This window comes from Chlorocebus sabaeus, chromosome X (assembly GCF_047675955.1).
Source record: "Chlorocebus sabaeus isolate Y175 chromosome X, mChlSab1.0.hap1, whole genome shotgun sequence".
NCBI lineage: Eukaryota > Metazoa > Chordata > Mammalia > Primates > Cercopithecidae > Chlorocebus > Chlorocebus sabaeus.
Window position 1 is genome coordinate 45869175 of NC_132933.1, and position 15305 is coordinate 45884479.

Below are 15305 nucleotides of genomic sequence, written 5' to 3' on the forward strand. Positions count from 1 at the left end.
GCACTGCAGAAGCTGTGCAGCCACCTCTTGTTGTCTTGGCTTTTTGGAGGTGCTCTCCAGTTCCTCACCTGCTCTTTTTAAAATGCTCTTGAGCTGCCCCCCACCAGCCCTGCCCTCAGGGCTCCTACCACTGCTAAAGGGTCACGTGGTAATGACAGTCTTCTGGTAGAGTACCTTGGGAGATGAAGCTATGGGGGAGGGGGTTGGTATTTTGCCATACTGAGAGCCTAACTGCACCCTCCCCATCTCACAGATGGGGATGCAGCAGGCAAGGGACAAATCAGAAATGGCATGAAGAAGGGACCCAGGACACCTTCCTGACTTCAGCCAATTTCCCACTCACCAGAGGCTGTAGTGTGTGTGTGTGTGTGTGTGTGTGTGTGTGTGAGAAAGAGGAGATTAAAAAAAAAAAAAGAAAATATAGGAAGTGGAGAGAATTCCAGAAGGTGGGAGGGAATGGTCATGATGGGAAAAGTGGAGTTGGCAGGGAAAAGAGCAGCAGGCCTGAATTCTTCCCCTCAGTGAACACATCTCTCCGAGGCCAGGCTGGGCTGCAGAGCCCTGGCTACAGAATGCTAAGCCAGAAGAGGGTCCCCGGCCATCCAGATCTCTCTCCTCTTAGATCTCAGACTTCAGCCTGCCAAGGGCTGAACTGTAAACAAACCTTGGAGGGCAGACAGGGGTAGCAGGTGTGGGCAGGAACTTCTGGGAACTTCCCAACAAGTAGCTGCCTCCAGCAGCCAAAGACCCAGGGCTCAAATAGCACCCCTCTGGGGGCTGTTTGGCAGGTGCCTGCTGCATAGAGCTCTGGGCAAAGCCTCCAGAATCCAAATGTGGGCCTACTCAGCTGGCTGGCTGTGCCATCTTCTTTCTTCCCGTGAGGCTGCTAGGCATCAATGGCCTGGGCCACCAGCTTTCCATGCCCCCAACCGCTGATGCTTATCAAACTCCTGGAGAATCTCAGAGTTGGCAGGGAGCTTGAAGGTTACTGACTTCCCCCTTGCCCACTCTCTGCTGATTTCCAGAAGCAGCAGGGGGAAGCTTTCTAGAAGATGACTGCAGTTAGGTATGGTGGGAAGGGCCAGATTTGAGCAACTGGAGAGGGAGGGCACTGAGAACAGGCCCAGAGACAGAAGGGAACAGGCATATGTGGCACGAGGCATGAATACAATAGCCTGAGTAGATGATGGAGTTGCTGGGGAAAGATTAGTTGGGAAGCAAGAAGCATAACTGACCCAGCATAGACAGTGAGTAGGCCTTTCTCTCACTCCCTCTCTCATGTCTGGCTCTGTTGGGACTCTGGGTTCTACCCTCCACCCTCAACTCCCATGCCCCTTCGGGGAACTTGTGAAGAGAGGGGCAGGCCAGTCTAGCCAGAGCTGGACAGAGAAAGGCACATCTATCTCAACGCTTTGCCTAGATGTCTGTCTGCTCCCTGCGCTTGCCCAAGATGATGCAGGTTGTATCTGAAGCCAAGGATTTATGCCCAGCAGTTGCCAAGCTGACTTCCTGTGAGGGAGCAACCCCTGACTCCTTCCAGTGCACCATCTCTGAATTGTCCAATCAGGAGCACAGTCCAGGGACAGGGCAAAAATTAGGCCAAAAAGCCAGTAATCAAAGGAAGATACATGAACAGAGGCCTGGTAAACTCATGTCACCTTGTCTGGAGGCATCCAGAAACGCCAACAGTAGCCTCAGGACAATGAGACACCTTTTATTCTGTCTAATTGCATCTTCCTGCTGAGAGGGAGAAAAGAATTATAAGGTCTTTCTTAAACAGTGGTCAGAAAAGGGGAGTGAAGTTGGTGAACCCTCCACCTAAGAATAAAAACCAAGGGCAAGAGCACGTGCTGCGCTGAACCACTAGCACAGAGGGCATGAGTTAGCACCAAAGCACTCTGTACCTCCCCCACGTTGGTAGCTGGGAAACCCCTGTCTGTTTCCTGAAGGTGAGTGACAGAGAAATTACAAACCTCAGAGCACCTGTGGGCTTATCTTTGGGTGCATCAAGGACAGGCAGGGAGTGGGTGGGGAAGAAGATTGCATCCTACTATACAACCAGGCTTGGGGGAAACAGAATCCTAGGGAATCCTGAGAACCCACAAGCTCTCTATCTGGCAACACTGATTTGATGATGGACCCCAGACTTGACTCACCAAGGTAGAAAAGCAGACCCAGGCATTTTAGGAAGAATCAAAAAGAGTAAGGAAAAATGATTTTTTTTTTTGGCCCAAACTTCAGTCACTCAGAAACAATCTATTAACCAGAAAATCCATTCCCTAAGCATTCAGGTTTGGGGATTACAATTTTTGTTTTGTTTTGTTTTTTGTTTTTTTTCTTTCAGTAATTAAAATCCACAGAGCTGGGGCTCTCTGTTACAGAAGAATGCAAGCTCTGCTCTGATGTCTCCCTTCTTATAAGGGTAATAATAGCAGAGTCCCTTACTGTGAATCAGGGCTTCCTCCACCAGCGTTTAGATAGCATTCATTCATTCATTCATTCATTCATATATGTAATAAAAGTTTATTGAGCACCTACTATGTGCCTGGCATAGTGCTGAGATATGGAGATAACTAAGGCCCAGTCTGTCCCCTTAGGGAGGTTGCAGTCTAAGGTGGAGACAGGTATGTAAACAGACTAATATAAAACCATGTGTTACCTGGTACCACAGAGGGCAGCAGAGGATGCTACGTAAGCACAGAAGAGACTATGTATGCCCCAACCGTGGTGTGACTCCCAGGGGAAGACCAACACTCCCTCCTCTCACCAAAGGTGAGAAGGAGATTCCAGGAAAGGAATGTCAAACCTGACAGCAAATGAAAAATTAAGAAGATTCAGTAACAAGGGAAACCTCTAGGTATTTAAGTCACTACAATCAAAAAGAAATCATAGAATAAATTCAGGCAAAACTGAAGGGAATGTTTAATTCGAGGACTAATGCTACCCACTGACTCCTTTCATGTCACCTTATGAAATGATACAGTTCACTCTGAAGAGGCCACAGAGACAACCAGGGACACAGCCCAGCACTGGACTTGCCAGCCACATGTCTAACGCACCACCCCAAAGCTACACATGGAAGGTTCCCCTCTCATGAGAGAAGGCAGGAAGGGTGGACCACCAGCAGATGCACTGAGATCCAGCCAGAGTAATAGAGACCAAAGCTATAAAGCTCACATACCCCATTATGCCCACATTGAAGAGGGTCTATGCGGAGCCAACTCTATGAATGGGCCAGGACCAACAGTGAGGAGCTATAAATAGCCCAACTGCAGGGCCAGGTGTGACACAGGGACTCGGCAAGGGACCTGGCCACATTCAGGTTGCAGGTTTCAGCTCACAGAGGCCAAGCTGGGGTGAGGGGGACAAATATCAATGAGCACAGCAATACTATTACTCATATCCTAGAAACAAGTCCCCCCTCCCTCCTCAGGAAGTAGGAAGACGGTTTTGCCCAGCATTGCAAGTAAGGCTCTAAAAACTTTTCTGAAAATAATTCCTAATAAAGGTACTCAGATAGAGCCATAATATCGTATTAACAACTCTAAGCCACCAGGCCAGACACTTGTCTAATTAATAAAACTTATAAAGCAGAACAACATATTGATGTTACAGGCACGACACTTAGTACAATAACAAAACCCAAATCCATGCAGAACACTTCATCTTCTCTAGGAAGCCCCCTCTCAGCCAACCTGTACAATCACTTTCTTAGTGCAAAGAGGGGCTGGGGAATGGAGAGTACAGTGTAGAGCTCTGGGCAACTGGCTTGGGGGAGGAGGGGACTGTAGGGAAGACAAACCTCTGTCTCACGCACAAATCTTCTAAAGGGTAGCTCCAACTTGAGCTTTGGAGTTAGTGATCTGGGCTGGAATCCCAAATCTGTGGCAAACTGCTTAACCTCTTGAGCCTCAGTTCCTTCATCTACAAAATGGGGTTCATGGGGTGCCTACTTCAAAGCACCTACGTGAAGATTAAATATACATGAAGTACTGGTGCAAAGTAAGTGCTCAATCAGTAACTGCTATTAGCAATTATTCTTATCATTATTACTAGGCACCTACTAATACATTCTGCTGTCTTGTTACAGCGCATTCGGTTTGCCCTTCTCCACAGGACCTAATGGGGGTGATTTGAAAATTGATTCAAAACTCTTTGCACCTGGGCCACGACTTCAGATCTACAGAATAAATACACTTTGCTGTAGGGACATCAAACTCGATTTTACTACTTCATTAAAGCCAAATTCTCATCATATTTCTAGTAGTTAACAGTGAGGGGGCCGAAGTAAAACTGTTTTGAGATCCAAGGTCTGCATCTCACTGACTGTGGGACCTTGGGCTTGTGGACCTCTCTGTGCTTCAATTTCCTCATCCGTAAAATGGGGATAGTATCCACCCCATAAGGATGTTGTGAAGATTAAACAAGGCAATGCATAATAAGCACTTAGAACTGTGCCTGGCACACAGAAAGCACTGAGTGAACGCCAGCTACTGTTCTTACTCTACGTAGACTAGGTAAAGAGCTTAGCACAATGTCGGCCACATAGTTATAATAGTAGCTACTAGGATCATTAGTGCTCTAAGTAAAATGAGTGACTGGGGATGGAGGAACAGAAGGAAGATCTGGGTGTTCTCTGAGAAGGGACTGAGTTAGGAAAAACTCACCTTTAGGATCTCAGGCTCCTCTCCCCTGAGTTTTACAGAGCTTAAGAAAGGAAAGTGACAGGTATGCTCCTGCATATTCCGGATTGCTAACATTTCTATGATTGGTGCACCACCTCGAAGGGTAGTCTTGCTTCTCCACCCCGCGGAGCTTCGTGAACGCTGAGGCTTCAACCCGCCCCACCGGAGAGCAGGCCAGCCAGAGTATCCCGGCCCCATGGAAGCAGAGGCGCTGAGGGGCAGGGGTGGGAGAGGCAGCTAGAAGCCCCCGACACTTCCGAAGCGGGGAGAGCGGGGTCCGAGCACTCAGAGGGGCTGCCTCCGCCCCTGCTCCACTCAGGTGGTTTCCCTCCTAGCTTCTGGCTTCCCTCGCCCCTTCTCTCCCCGATCCTCCCCGCACCCCGCAGCGGAAAACTTCCCGCTCGCGCAGCCACTTTTCCAATAGCGTCCAAAACCTCATCCCCGCATATCTTGCCTTCCAATTTCCTCTTTTGTGGCCTCGAAGGGACCCGCGGGCTGCTAGGCGACCCAAACGAATCCTTGGGATCTTGGGTAGAGGGGACGGAGATGGATGTCTGCTCCCGACGCGCCAACTCAGTCCGAAGACCAGGTGGAGGGGGGGCCCATGCCAGCGCCGCCCTCAAGTCACTTTGAGGGGCCGGTGAGGACCCTAGCGCTCGACTGCCAACCCCCTAACTTCACAGACCCCTGCCTCAATGGCCAGGTGCCCCCCATCCCGGATGCTCAGAGCGCAGTACTTACTGTCGGGCCCCCCTCCGGGCCGGGGCTGGGCTGCTGCCCTGCCCGGGAACCCTCTCGTCGCCTCCCTCTCGCGCTGCCCCTGGCTGTGCCCAGCGCCGAAGGTAGCGGCAGCGGCGTCTGTAGGAAGAGAAAGATCACGCCTGCCTTAGAAACCCAGCCCCTGCTGTGACCAGAATCTTAAAGAAGGAGGCGACTGGCTCAGCCCCAGAGCCGTGGCTGAGGTGGCGACTAGCGAGAGAGCTATAAACACGGCGTCTGCTGCCTCTCACCCACCCGCAATCCGGCCGCCGCCGGGACAGTCGGCGCCCACAGGAGGACCCCTCCCCTCGCCACTGGGGACGGGCCCACTCGGGGGAGCTGGGAAGGACATAGATGTGCAAACAATCCAGCTGCCACTTGCTTACTTACTAAGTGCCAGGCACTGTGCTTTACATCCATTTTCTCATTCCAACATCCTCTCCATTGCACGGAAAATAAAATTGAGGCTCAGAGAAGCAAAGCAAAAAGCCCCCAGCACAAGCGCTAATAATATGTGGTGGGACTGATTTAAACCCCAAGGGATCTCAAATTCCGGGCTGCCTGCCTCAAAAGCTACCTTGTGCTATTGCAAAGCAGCATTTGAATACCTGTGTCCCTACCTCCAGTTTCCCCATTTTTTTTTTCCAACAGGATTGGGAACAAACGGCAACTCCAAGTCAGTTTGCCTGTGGAGATCGGCTCCTGGCAGGCAGGACCTGACTGCAGTGCCTAGAGCCAGGGAGTGGCCATCCCTCTTTACCTCAGACAACTCATTCATCCCACATTTATTATGTACCTAGTATGTGCCAGACGCTGTGGGAGACAGAAAAAAAGTAAAGGAAGAAGTCTCAGTCCAGGTGGCATTCCAGGAGACAGTCATTGAGTCTTTGAGGTCTGGGTTATGCTAGAAGTGTCAAGGGGATGAGGGTGCAGCAATCCTAAAGGAGCAGGCAACCAGTGCTCTCAGACACCCCTTCCATGGCAGAACTTCTGGAGCCACTGTTAGGGGACATGGGGAGAGACAGGGCTTGCAGAGACAACGTGGAGAGAATCTTCGTCCCATGGGGCTGATTCTGACTCCTTCCTGCTACTGGAGTAAGGACCCACACCACCCATTCCTCTTTAAAGGATGAGTGGAAGGCAGCTTTGTTGGGACATTAAGCTCCATGGCTTCCTTATGGGAGCTACCCCAATCTTCATGCCTTGGCAATGGCATCTGTGAAATGAGAAAGATATCTTACGCCTTCCTTCCTGGTCAAAATGATGAAATAACACATTTCCTGCCCCTTCTTAGTTTGATTGTTTTAAAAAGAGCACTTTTAGAACTTGTATTTCTTCCAGCTTTGCCCCAGCTTATCCATGCAGTCATTCATTTAGCAAATATTTATTTATGTATTTATTTATTTTGAGACAAGATCTGTCTCTATTATCCAGGCTAGAGTGTAGTGGCACGATCTCAGCTCACTGCAACCTCTGCCTCCTGGTCATTTAGCAAATATTTACTAGCATCTACTTTGTGCCAGGCACTGTGCTAGAAGCAGGGCACCTCTGTGGTTCTGTGAAGGGGAGTCTGCATGGAGGTGGAAAAATTACAGGGCTGGAAGTTAGGAAACACTTTTGAATCACTAGTTCGTTGACTACATAGCTGTGTGACCCTGGATGAGTCATGTATCCTTTGGGGACTTCAGTTTTCTTGTTGGTCAAATAGGGATAATAACACCTTCTTATCCTACTTCACGGGAGTATTTGTGTGGCTCCATGGAGATAATAGATGTGAAGGAGCTTTGAAAAGTATAAAGCCACTAGACAAATGTCAGAGATTAGTCTGTCTCCAAGGTGGGAGGGGGCTGCTGGAAAGTAAAACTTAAAAGAAATCCTGGCTGACTCTCCCAAATTGATTGCACTAAATTCCATCTTCCTTGAATCACTGAGCCTGCACCTGGGTGGGAGTCTCTGCTCTGTGAAATACCATTCTCCCTCAGCAGTGCCCATGACACACAAGTTAGTGATGACTTGGCCTTAAGCCTTGGAGATTGTTTTGGGGACTTGAATGGAACCAGCAGGACAGTCTTGGCTCTGGTTTTCTAGTTATTGGCAATGGCAATCTCCTCTTCCCACTCGAGTCCACCCAACTCAAGGACTGCGGGTGTCTGGGTAGAAACCACTTGAGGCCTCCAAAGACACCCATTCCAGAAAGCACAGGGCTCATAGCAGACAGCAGAGGTTGGCCATGGGGGTGGATGCTTTGTTTTGTTGGAAGCTGGGGGTTCTGTATTCTGCCCAGATAGCTGAGATCTACAACAGAACTAGTGGGGACTTTGGGAAGGTCTTTAGCTTGCTGTTCTCACCCTCTATAAGCCACTCCAAGTATACCTACAATCTAAATTACAGTACTATGCTTGCTATGCAAACATAGCTTCAAGACAATTTCCCACATTTCCAGAAGCACTCTTTTCTACCCTCTCCTACCACAAGTAAATGCACACTGTAAGGAAATATAGGGTCTTGCCAGACAAAACCAGTTTCCAGACAAATCCACTAGCCTCTTCCCTTCCCCTCTCCTTCCCACTAGTTTGTAACCCTGAAGCCCCTTGGATATAAAAACGCTAGAACTGATGGCAGAGCAGAAAAGGAACCTGGGAACCACAAGCAAGCCTGGAGTTGCACTGCACAGCTCTGGAGCAGAACCAGAATTGAAGTCAGAGGGAGCACCAGAAAGCACCTGGCCTTGAGCCAAGGCACCTGCAGCCAGCAAGTCCCTGGGGGAAGTGCAGAACAGACAGACTCCACACCCAGCCTCCCTTGGCAGTCTCAGAGCCCATTCCTCTTGTGGCTGAGGCTCCTCTCAATGTCTTCATAGATTCCCTTGTCACATCCATCTCACCCAGGCTGCTTCTCTTAATAAAGTGCCACCGCGGACACTCCAGACAGGCTGATGTTATCCTTTACTCTCCCGCCCTTCTTGCCAGCATGGGCCACACAGCAGTGATTCAGGCCTCCCAGGTCACCGTGCAGTCTCCTGGGGAAATGCTTTCTGAGTGCTCAAGCTAAGGTCTGACGGAAGCTTTGGGTGTGGGCATTATCAAATACTCCTTCCTTGCCCATCAGGGTGGCCTGAACCCTGGATTCAGTCTTGCCTTGAGTTCCCATGCCTACCCCAGCTTGCAGCTTCTTCACTGGACCAGCTGCCACTGCTCTCCCCAACTGTGCAACCTGTGTCTAATTTGTGAAACCTTTCTCCCAGTGGTTGTCACGGGGTCTGTGCCCCCATGAAAGACCAGAAAGCTTCAAGATCCAAATGAATGAATCACTGATGGTGAAATTTCAGGCACATTGACAGGCAATTGAGGAGACATATTTGATCATATCATGTTTACCTACGTGTAAGGCTGTCCCTAAGGATATTCTGGTATTTTCCCTCAAATATAATGAAGACTTGGGATAGATAATAGCAAAGAAGGCGATAGAAAATACACCAGGCTGGGAACAGAGACATCTTGCTGCTCATCCCAGCTCTTACACTAATTAGAGGTATGACCCCACACCTTCCCTTCCTAGGTCTCAGTTTCCCCCATATATCAAGAGATCACTGACTTAGCTAATTTCCAGGCTTCCTTGTTGTTTTAATAAGCTCAGATTCTAAGCTGTCTGGCATGGAAATAGAGTGACGTTCCTCCAAGAGTGGGCCCTGATTCCAGAACTCTGGCCATGGCACTGTGTATGCATGGGGGTTAAACAGAGAGGAAGGGCTGGCACTATGGACATGGGCTTGGTGTTGCTATTCAACAGTGCAGCCAGTGTCTGACCCACCCTTTGCTATGAGAGCAAAGGGAGAATTTGTTCATTGCCTCCACTCCTTCTTGTACCCCTCAGGCTTCCAGTGGTAGCTATGTGCCTGTGAAACCCCCTCATCCCTTCCAGAACTAGTTCTATCTGCCCTAGGATGAGGGCTGACATTCCCTCCATGAACACCTATACCACCATCCCACTTGTTCAAATCTTACATTCCTTACTTAGTGATGGGTAAACAACTGCTGCTTCAAACCCCTCTGAGTGTCCCTGATTGTCCTGGCACTCCCCCAAAACACTGCTTCAGATCCAGCAACTTAGGGGTTAATGCCTGGCCCCATAGAGGCCTTCCAGAACACTGCTTTGTCAATGCACCTGCCATATAGGCAATACAAGATTTTAAATATCACCCTAGTCCAGGATTCCATTCTAGTTCAATGCCCCTCTCCATTCCCAGGCCATTTCTCTATGAAGATTTGTCAAGGGCTGCTTTTTTTTGGTGGGGATTTTTTTGTTGTTGTCGTTTTTTTTTTTTTTTTTCCAAGGGTTTTTTTGAATTGGTGCCTGACTTCCTGCCTCTGAGTCAGGTGGACCCTGGTTGTTTCACAGAATGAAGGAAAAGAAGGCAGCAGAGGTGGAGGATCGGGAGGGGACTGGCTCCGTAGTTAGTGCAGCTGCCCTAGTGACCCTCTGCCCTGTGTCCTGGATCCAGTTGCCAGGGGATGAGGCCAAATATGTTGAAGTTGCAGGGATATTCCTTCTTGCTATTACCCCCGCCACCACTGATTTCCTCATCCAAGGGCTGTCAAGTGTTCCTGACTGACCCCCAGGCCCACCTGCTATTCTTTTTCCCTCCTTCATAGCTAACTTCTTCCTTTCTGCTCACAGCTGGAGCAAGCCTCCCTAGCACTGAAAACCCCCCTCACTTGGCCCCTCTCTTTCCTCCCTCTGCTATTCCACATCCTTCTCCCTGCCAAGGCCTAGCTGCTCCAATGGGTGCTTTGCCCCTGCGGTGCGAATGTTCTGTTCTTGCTGGGCCCAGTATTAATTTGCTCTCATTTGTGAGCTGCTTTGTTAACATGCGTGGCCTTTTCTCAATGTGTAGTGCTGTTCCCTGCTGCCTCTGTTGCCTCCCCACCCACACCCTCCTTAACCTTGTAATAATGTGCCCTTGCCTGTGGAGAGGGGGGCTGGGTTTTTGAAAGCGCTTTTTATACGTGATGTAATAAGTTCACCACATCCTCAAAATCACCAGAGGATATGAGGCAGGAGTGACTCCTAATCCCTGTGGAATGAGTGAGGAAACTGAGGCTTGGAGAGGTGAGAAGGCTTTTTTGTGTGGATAGCTACTGTGTGATGTCCAAGCTTGCCTAGAAGCACAGCTTATTCCCATGGCACCCCACATGCTTATGTCATTCATCTTCTGCACTGCCCCTTTGAGGCCCCAACTGAGTCCCCGGAAAAGCGTACATATGCGCACACACATATAAATTTTGCTTACTATTGTGTAAGCAGTCATAAAACCTCTGAGGGTCAGGCCCCTATGTCAGTACTTTTTATAAGCTGTCCAGGTGATTCTAAGGTGCAGCCAAGGGTGAGCACCACTGCCTGAAAAGAAGATATAAAAATAGGAGACAAGAGAATTGGCTTTAGTGGCCAAGAGTTTTCTTTAAAAACCTTGGGCCTCCCCAATAGGAACTGAAGGTAGAGTGGATGTGAACTACGGCCCTAGCTTCCATGCCTCGGTTTCCTTCATTCTGCAGGCCTTTGCTGTCCTTCCCCCATGCCGTGGACTGGCTTAATAAATTAGACATCACTGAGGTTGCTGTGGGAAGGTGTATAAAGAAAGAAACACATCTCTCTCCCCATATGCATATGCTTGCCAATTGCCGTGTAAGTGTATCTTTAATATTTTCTGCCTGCAAGGGTGGAGCTAAATTGCCCTAATTAAGGAAGCCATGGGGTCTAACTAGAGATGAAGGATACATACTTCGCTGTCAATCAACTAGAAAGAGGTGCTCCTCAGGTAAGAGATAAACTTTTAGGAATAATAATCATCCTAATAGCTATCATGTATTAATCACTTACTATGTGACAGGCATTTCAGTTATAGTACCTCATTTAATCCTCATAATTAGTCTCTGAAGTAGGCATTGCTTTTTTTTTTTTTTTTTTTTTTTTTTTTGACAGAGTCTTACTCTGTCGCCCAGGCTGGAGTGCAATGGCACAGTCTTGGCTCACTGCAACCTTTGCCTCCTGGGTTCAAGTGATTCTTTTCAGCAATTCTCCTGCCTCAGCCTCCTGAGTAGCTGAGATTACAAGTGCCCGCCACCACACCCAGCTAATTTTTGTATTTGTTAGTAGAGATGGGGTTTCACCATGTTGGCCAGACTGGTCTTGAACTCCTGACCTCAGGTGAGTCGCCCGCCTTGGCCTCCCAAAATGCTGGGATTACAGGCATGAGCCACGGCGCCCAGCCTGAAGTAGGCATTGCTATTATACCTATTTTACATATTAGGAAACCTAGGCTCAAGAGGTTAAGTTACTTGCCCAAAGGCCACCCAGCTAGGAAGCAAGGGTGTTTTGTTTGGCCTACACAGTGTTTTCAAAGCACTTTAATTTATTGTTAACACTTTAAAATCCTCAGATTTTAAATAAGAATCTGGATTTTTGTCTTCTCTTGAAAAATCCTACCTAGCAACCCTGGACCTGAAGGGCCCACCCAATAATAAATAGCTGACGCTAAGTAGCAGTAGCCCTTATGGATGAGGGATGGGCCCTCCAGGTCACCCCAGTCCTCACCACTCTTTCTGCACCCTCATTATGGGGCCAAGTGTCAGCTGGCATTTAATATTTTATTTGTACTGTTGTGTTGCCGTTTTTATTAAAAGAATAATAAAGAGGAAAATGGGACATTTCTTCGGCATATATTTGATCTTCCACTAGTGAATACATAATCCCTCCCCTCTGTTCCCTTCCACTGCGTCTTTAACATGGTGAGAGGAAAAGCTGGGCACCTCACTCTTGGCCTGCCCCTCCCAGAGTATTGGTGTTTTGGAGGGCAGTTATAGGTGGCTGAGGTTACAGACAGTCTTTGGCTTGTGGAGGCAGGCCCAGAGTTGGGAGGGAGGAATGGGTTCCCAGAGGACCTCAGCAGCAGAAGATAACTGAACTACACTTTCTAAGACCAGTTGTCTAGTCTGGCTTCCTGGTCCTCATCTGTAAAACAGGCATAGTAACAATAACAGCACTATGCCTACTTTATGGTTATTATGAGGGTTAAATGAGTATATATACACATACATGTATATTTAGAATCATGCCTTGCTCAGAGGAAGTGCTTAACAAATGTTAGCTATTTTTATTATTATTAAATGCCACGTTGATTTCCCTTTTGTGATCCCTTAGCCTCTAACATATGGTTTTGTCTGAAAGTTTCAGCCAGATCTAAATGATACTGTGGATTATTAATGGACTCCCATGATGAGTCACTATTATGGGTAAACAGGAATATTACGGATGCTTTTTCCCACTGAAACAGACTCCTTCTAGAGCCAATCATGGACGTTCTGGGTGACATTTTATTAGGAGGATGGCATTTCCTACTCTAGAGAGAAGGTAGTCTTGCCTTTCTCATGGGGACCACACCAGGCTTTCATACTTCCATACTTTCACACTTGTTGTTTCTTTACCCAGAATGCCCTCTGCCACCTTGTTTACCTGGCAACCTCCTACTTATCCCTCTGGACTTAGCTCAAGAGTCACCTTATCTGGGAAACTCTCTCTGAACCTCATCTGCCTCCTTATGCAGAGTTAATTTTAAAGGCTACCTTCCACTAGAATGTGAGGGCAGGGTGGGACATATGGCTTTGTGTGTGTGTGTGTGTGTGGGACATATCTCTTGTTCACTGTATCCCTGGCACAGGAATAGGTACTCAGTAAGTGCTCTTTGAATGAACTGGGGGGAGGGATGTGTGGGGAAGAAAAGGGTTCAAGATGACACCCTAGCAGCCACATTTTGGTGGGGGGCTCTCTGGCTCCCAGCAAACCTCCTAATTCTGCTTCTGTCTGGCACCCCAAGTTCTTCAAACTAACGTCATAGATTCTCTGCACTCCTCCTGCATCTATTCTAAATTTCTCCTGTAGAATAGGTGGACGTGAAAACATTTGCAGAGCTTTTTCCCACTTTAGCATGCCCCTTCTCCTTTGGACAGCCTCTCACTGTGATGGATCCATGTGCTCCTCATTCCCCAGGCTTTGCAGGGTGTCCCCAAAGCATTGAGAATTTCCTGGGAATCCTCCTGAGCATCAAAATGATGTTTTATGTCCCCATTCCCTTGAGCCCTACTCTCTCACTATGTCTTCCTTCCCAACATATCTGGATTTCCAATGCCTCTATCTGAAGGGGATTTCCAGCATTGGGATGCTAGTTGGGGAGCTATTTCTGGGTGAGTGAGGTTCCAGTGCTCCTCCAGTCACACCCCACAGTCTGCCCCATAAATTAGGAGAGGATTTTCTTCAAGTCATTGTAAGTACCAGTCTTGTGTGGAAGACCAGGCTAAAACAGCTGGGTGAGATTTGTATCAGCAATCCTGCCACCTCTGTTAACAACAACACAGGTAGCCATGGAAGCCCCTCAGCCCTGCTTAGCAGTCTTTGTCCTTCCACTGCTACCTAATGTGGTCCTGGTCACCATCTCCTATGTCATGGCACCTTCCCTGTCATGTTTCCTTTAGGCAATCTGAGTTCCTTTGCCAGGAGCAGTCTGCCTGCATGCAAAAACAACTTGAGAGCCATTAACGGGAAAGTGCATCTTTTTGAAAAGCCGGATGATTCTAAGGCATTAGTGGACACTTTTGCAGTCTTATTTCAGAAAGAGCTAATGTCTCTTAAACTGGCTGGCACTGAGCCGAGAAGTGTTCTGATAGCAGCCTCCAAGTATGAGAATGCGACCAAGGACCCAGGGTATGCCAGAGGAGCCAGGTAAGATCAGGGAGCAGTGAGAAAACCCAGAACATGAGTTCCCATAGAGTGCCAATCCCAATGCCACATGCACGTGCATGCACACACACACACACACACATCCAGAAACACAGGCAGGGCTACACGTTAGCACAAAAACACCACCCACACTCTTGCTACAAGACCCACATGTGATTTGCCAACAAATTGCAAATTAACCTCCTAGTGAACAGATTACTGGTATTCATGGTAATTTACACTCCAAGTTTCATAGCAACAGACTGATCATTCTGGTTGTGGAAGAATTCAAGGATTTTTAAGTTCTTGGAGACATTGTAGTAATTAACCTGATAAGCCTATGCAAACTAGCCCCAATTTGACACTGTCATTTTTGAATCCAATATCCAGGATATTTGCCCAGAAGGCTGCCCATCGCCACTCCAGATCATTGGCTTGAGGTGCTAAGCTGACAGTTGCCAGTCTGCATTTGTCTATACAAATGAGGCCCCTGAGCAGAACTCCCCATCGGGCCTGGAAAGGTACTGGACAGTTACAAATGGTCTGCTGCAGGGCAATGAGAATGGAGTCGTCTTCCAGGAGAAATGGGGAGGGAGCCCCAGCCAATTTGCACAGGTCTGACAGCTATTTCTTTAAGGTCCATGGTTTGAGCATGAAAACTCCTTATTTGGACAAGAATTTGGGTTTTCCACCTGAAGGTCAGGAAAAAGCAGCCTCTTTGTGGCGTATTGCCAAGTGCCACTAGAATTTTTTATTTTTCCAGAAAGATCAGCTTCCTAAAATAAAACCAAAAGCTGGGGTTCCCAGTTTCTTCCCTGGGAAGGTGAAGTTTAATTGGCTCTGTTGCCCATTTTGAGCAAAAATCACAGAACGTACTCAACTCCCTCATCAAATCAATCAGCCTATGGGCACAGCTTGTGTGCTCTCTCTGCGGGTGGACTGGTTCCTGTCTAATAATGTGTAGCCTCAGGGGGTGGCCACTCCTCCTCCCACTCCCACACTGAGCTCCATCCTTGACCTCATTCTTGTTTGATCTCTCAAACCACCAGGGCTCGCTGAACTCCCTGGTAAATCCACCCTGTGTTTCCTGCC

The 15305-nt window shown here is 48.3% G+C and overlaps 1 protein-coding gene across 1 annotated transcript in view; it reads right to left on the reverse strand.

Moving 5' to 3' along the window:
- Positions 1-5583, reverse strand: part of FRMPD3 (FERM and PDZ domain containing 3) — a 97353-nt gene extending 91770 nt beyond the window's left edge. The window contains 1 exon segment of the mRNA XM_007992499.3: positions 5427-5583. The gene's annotated coding sequence lies outside the window, so the exon portion shown is untranslated.
- Positions 5584-15305: the final 9722 nt, after the last annotated feature.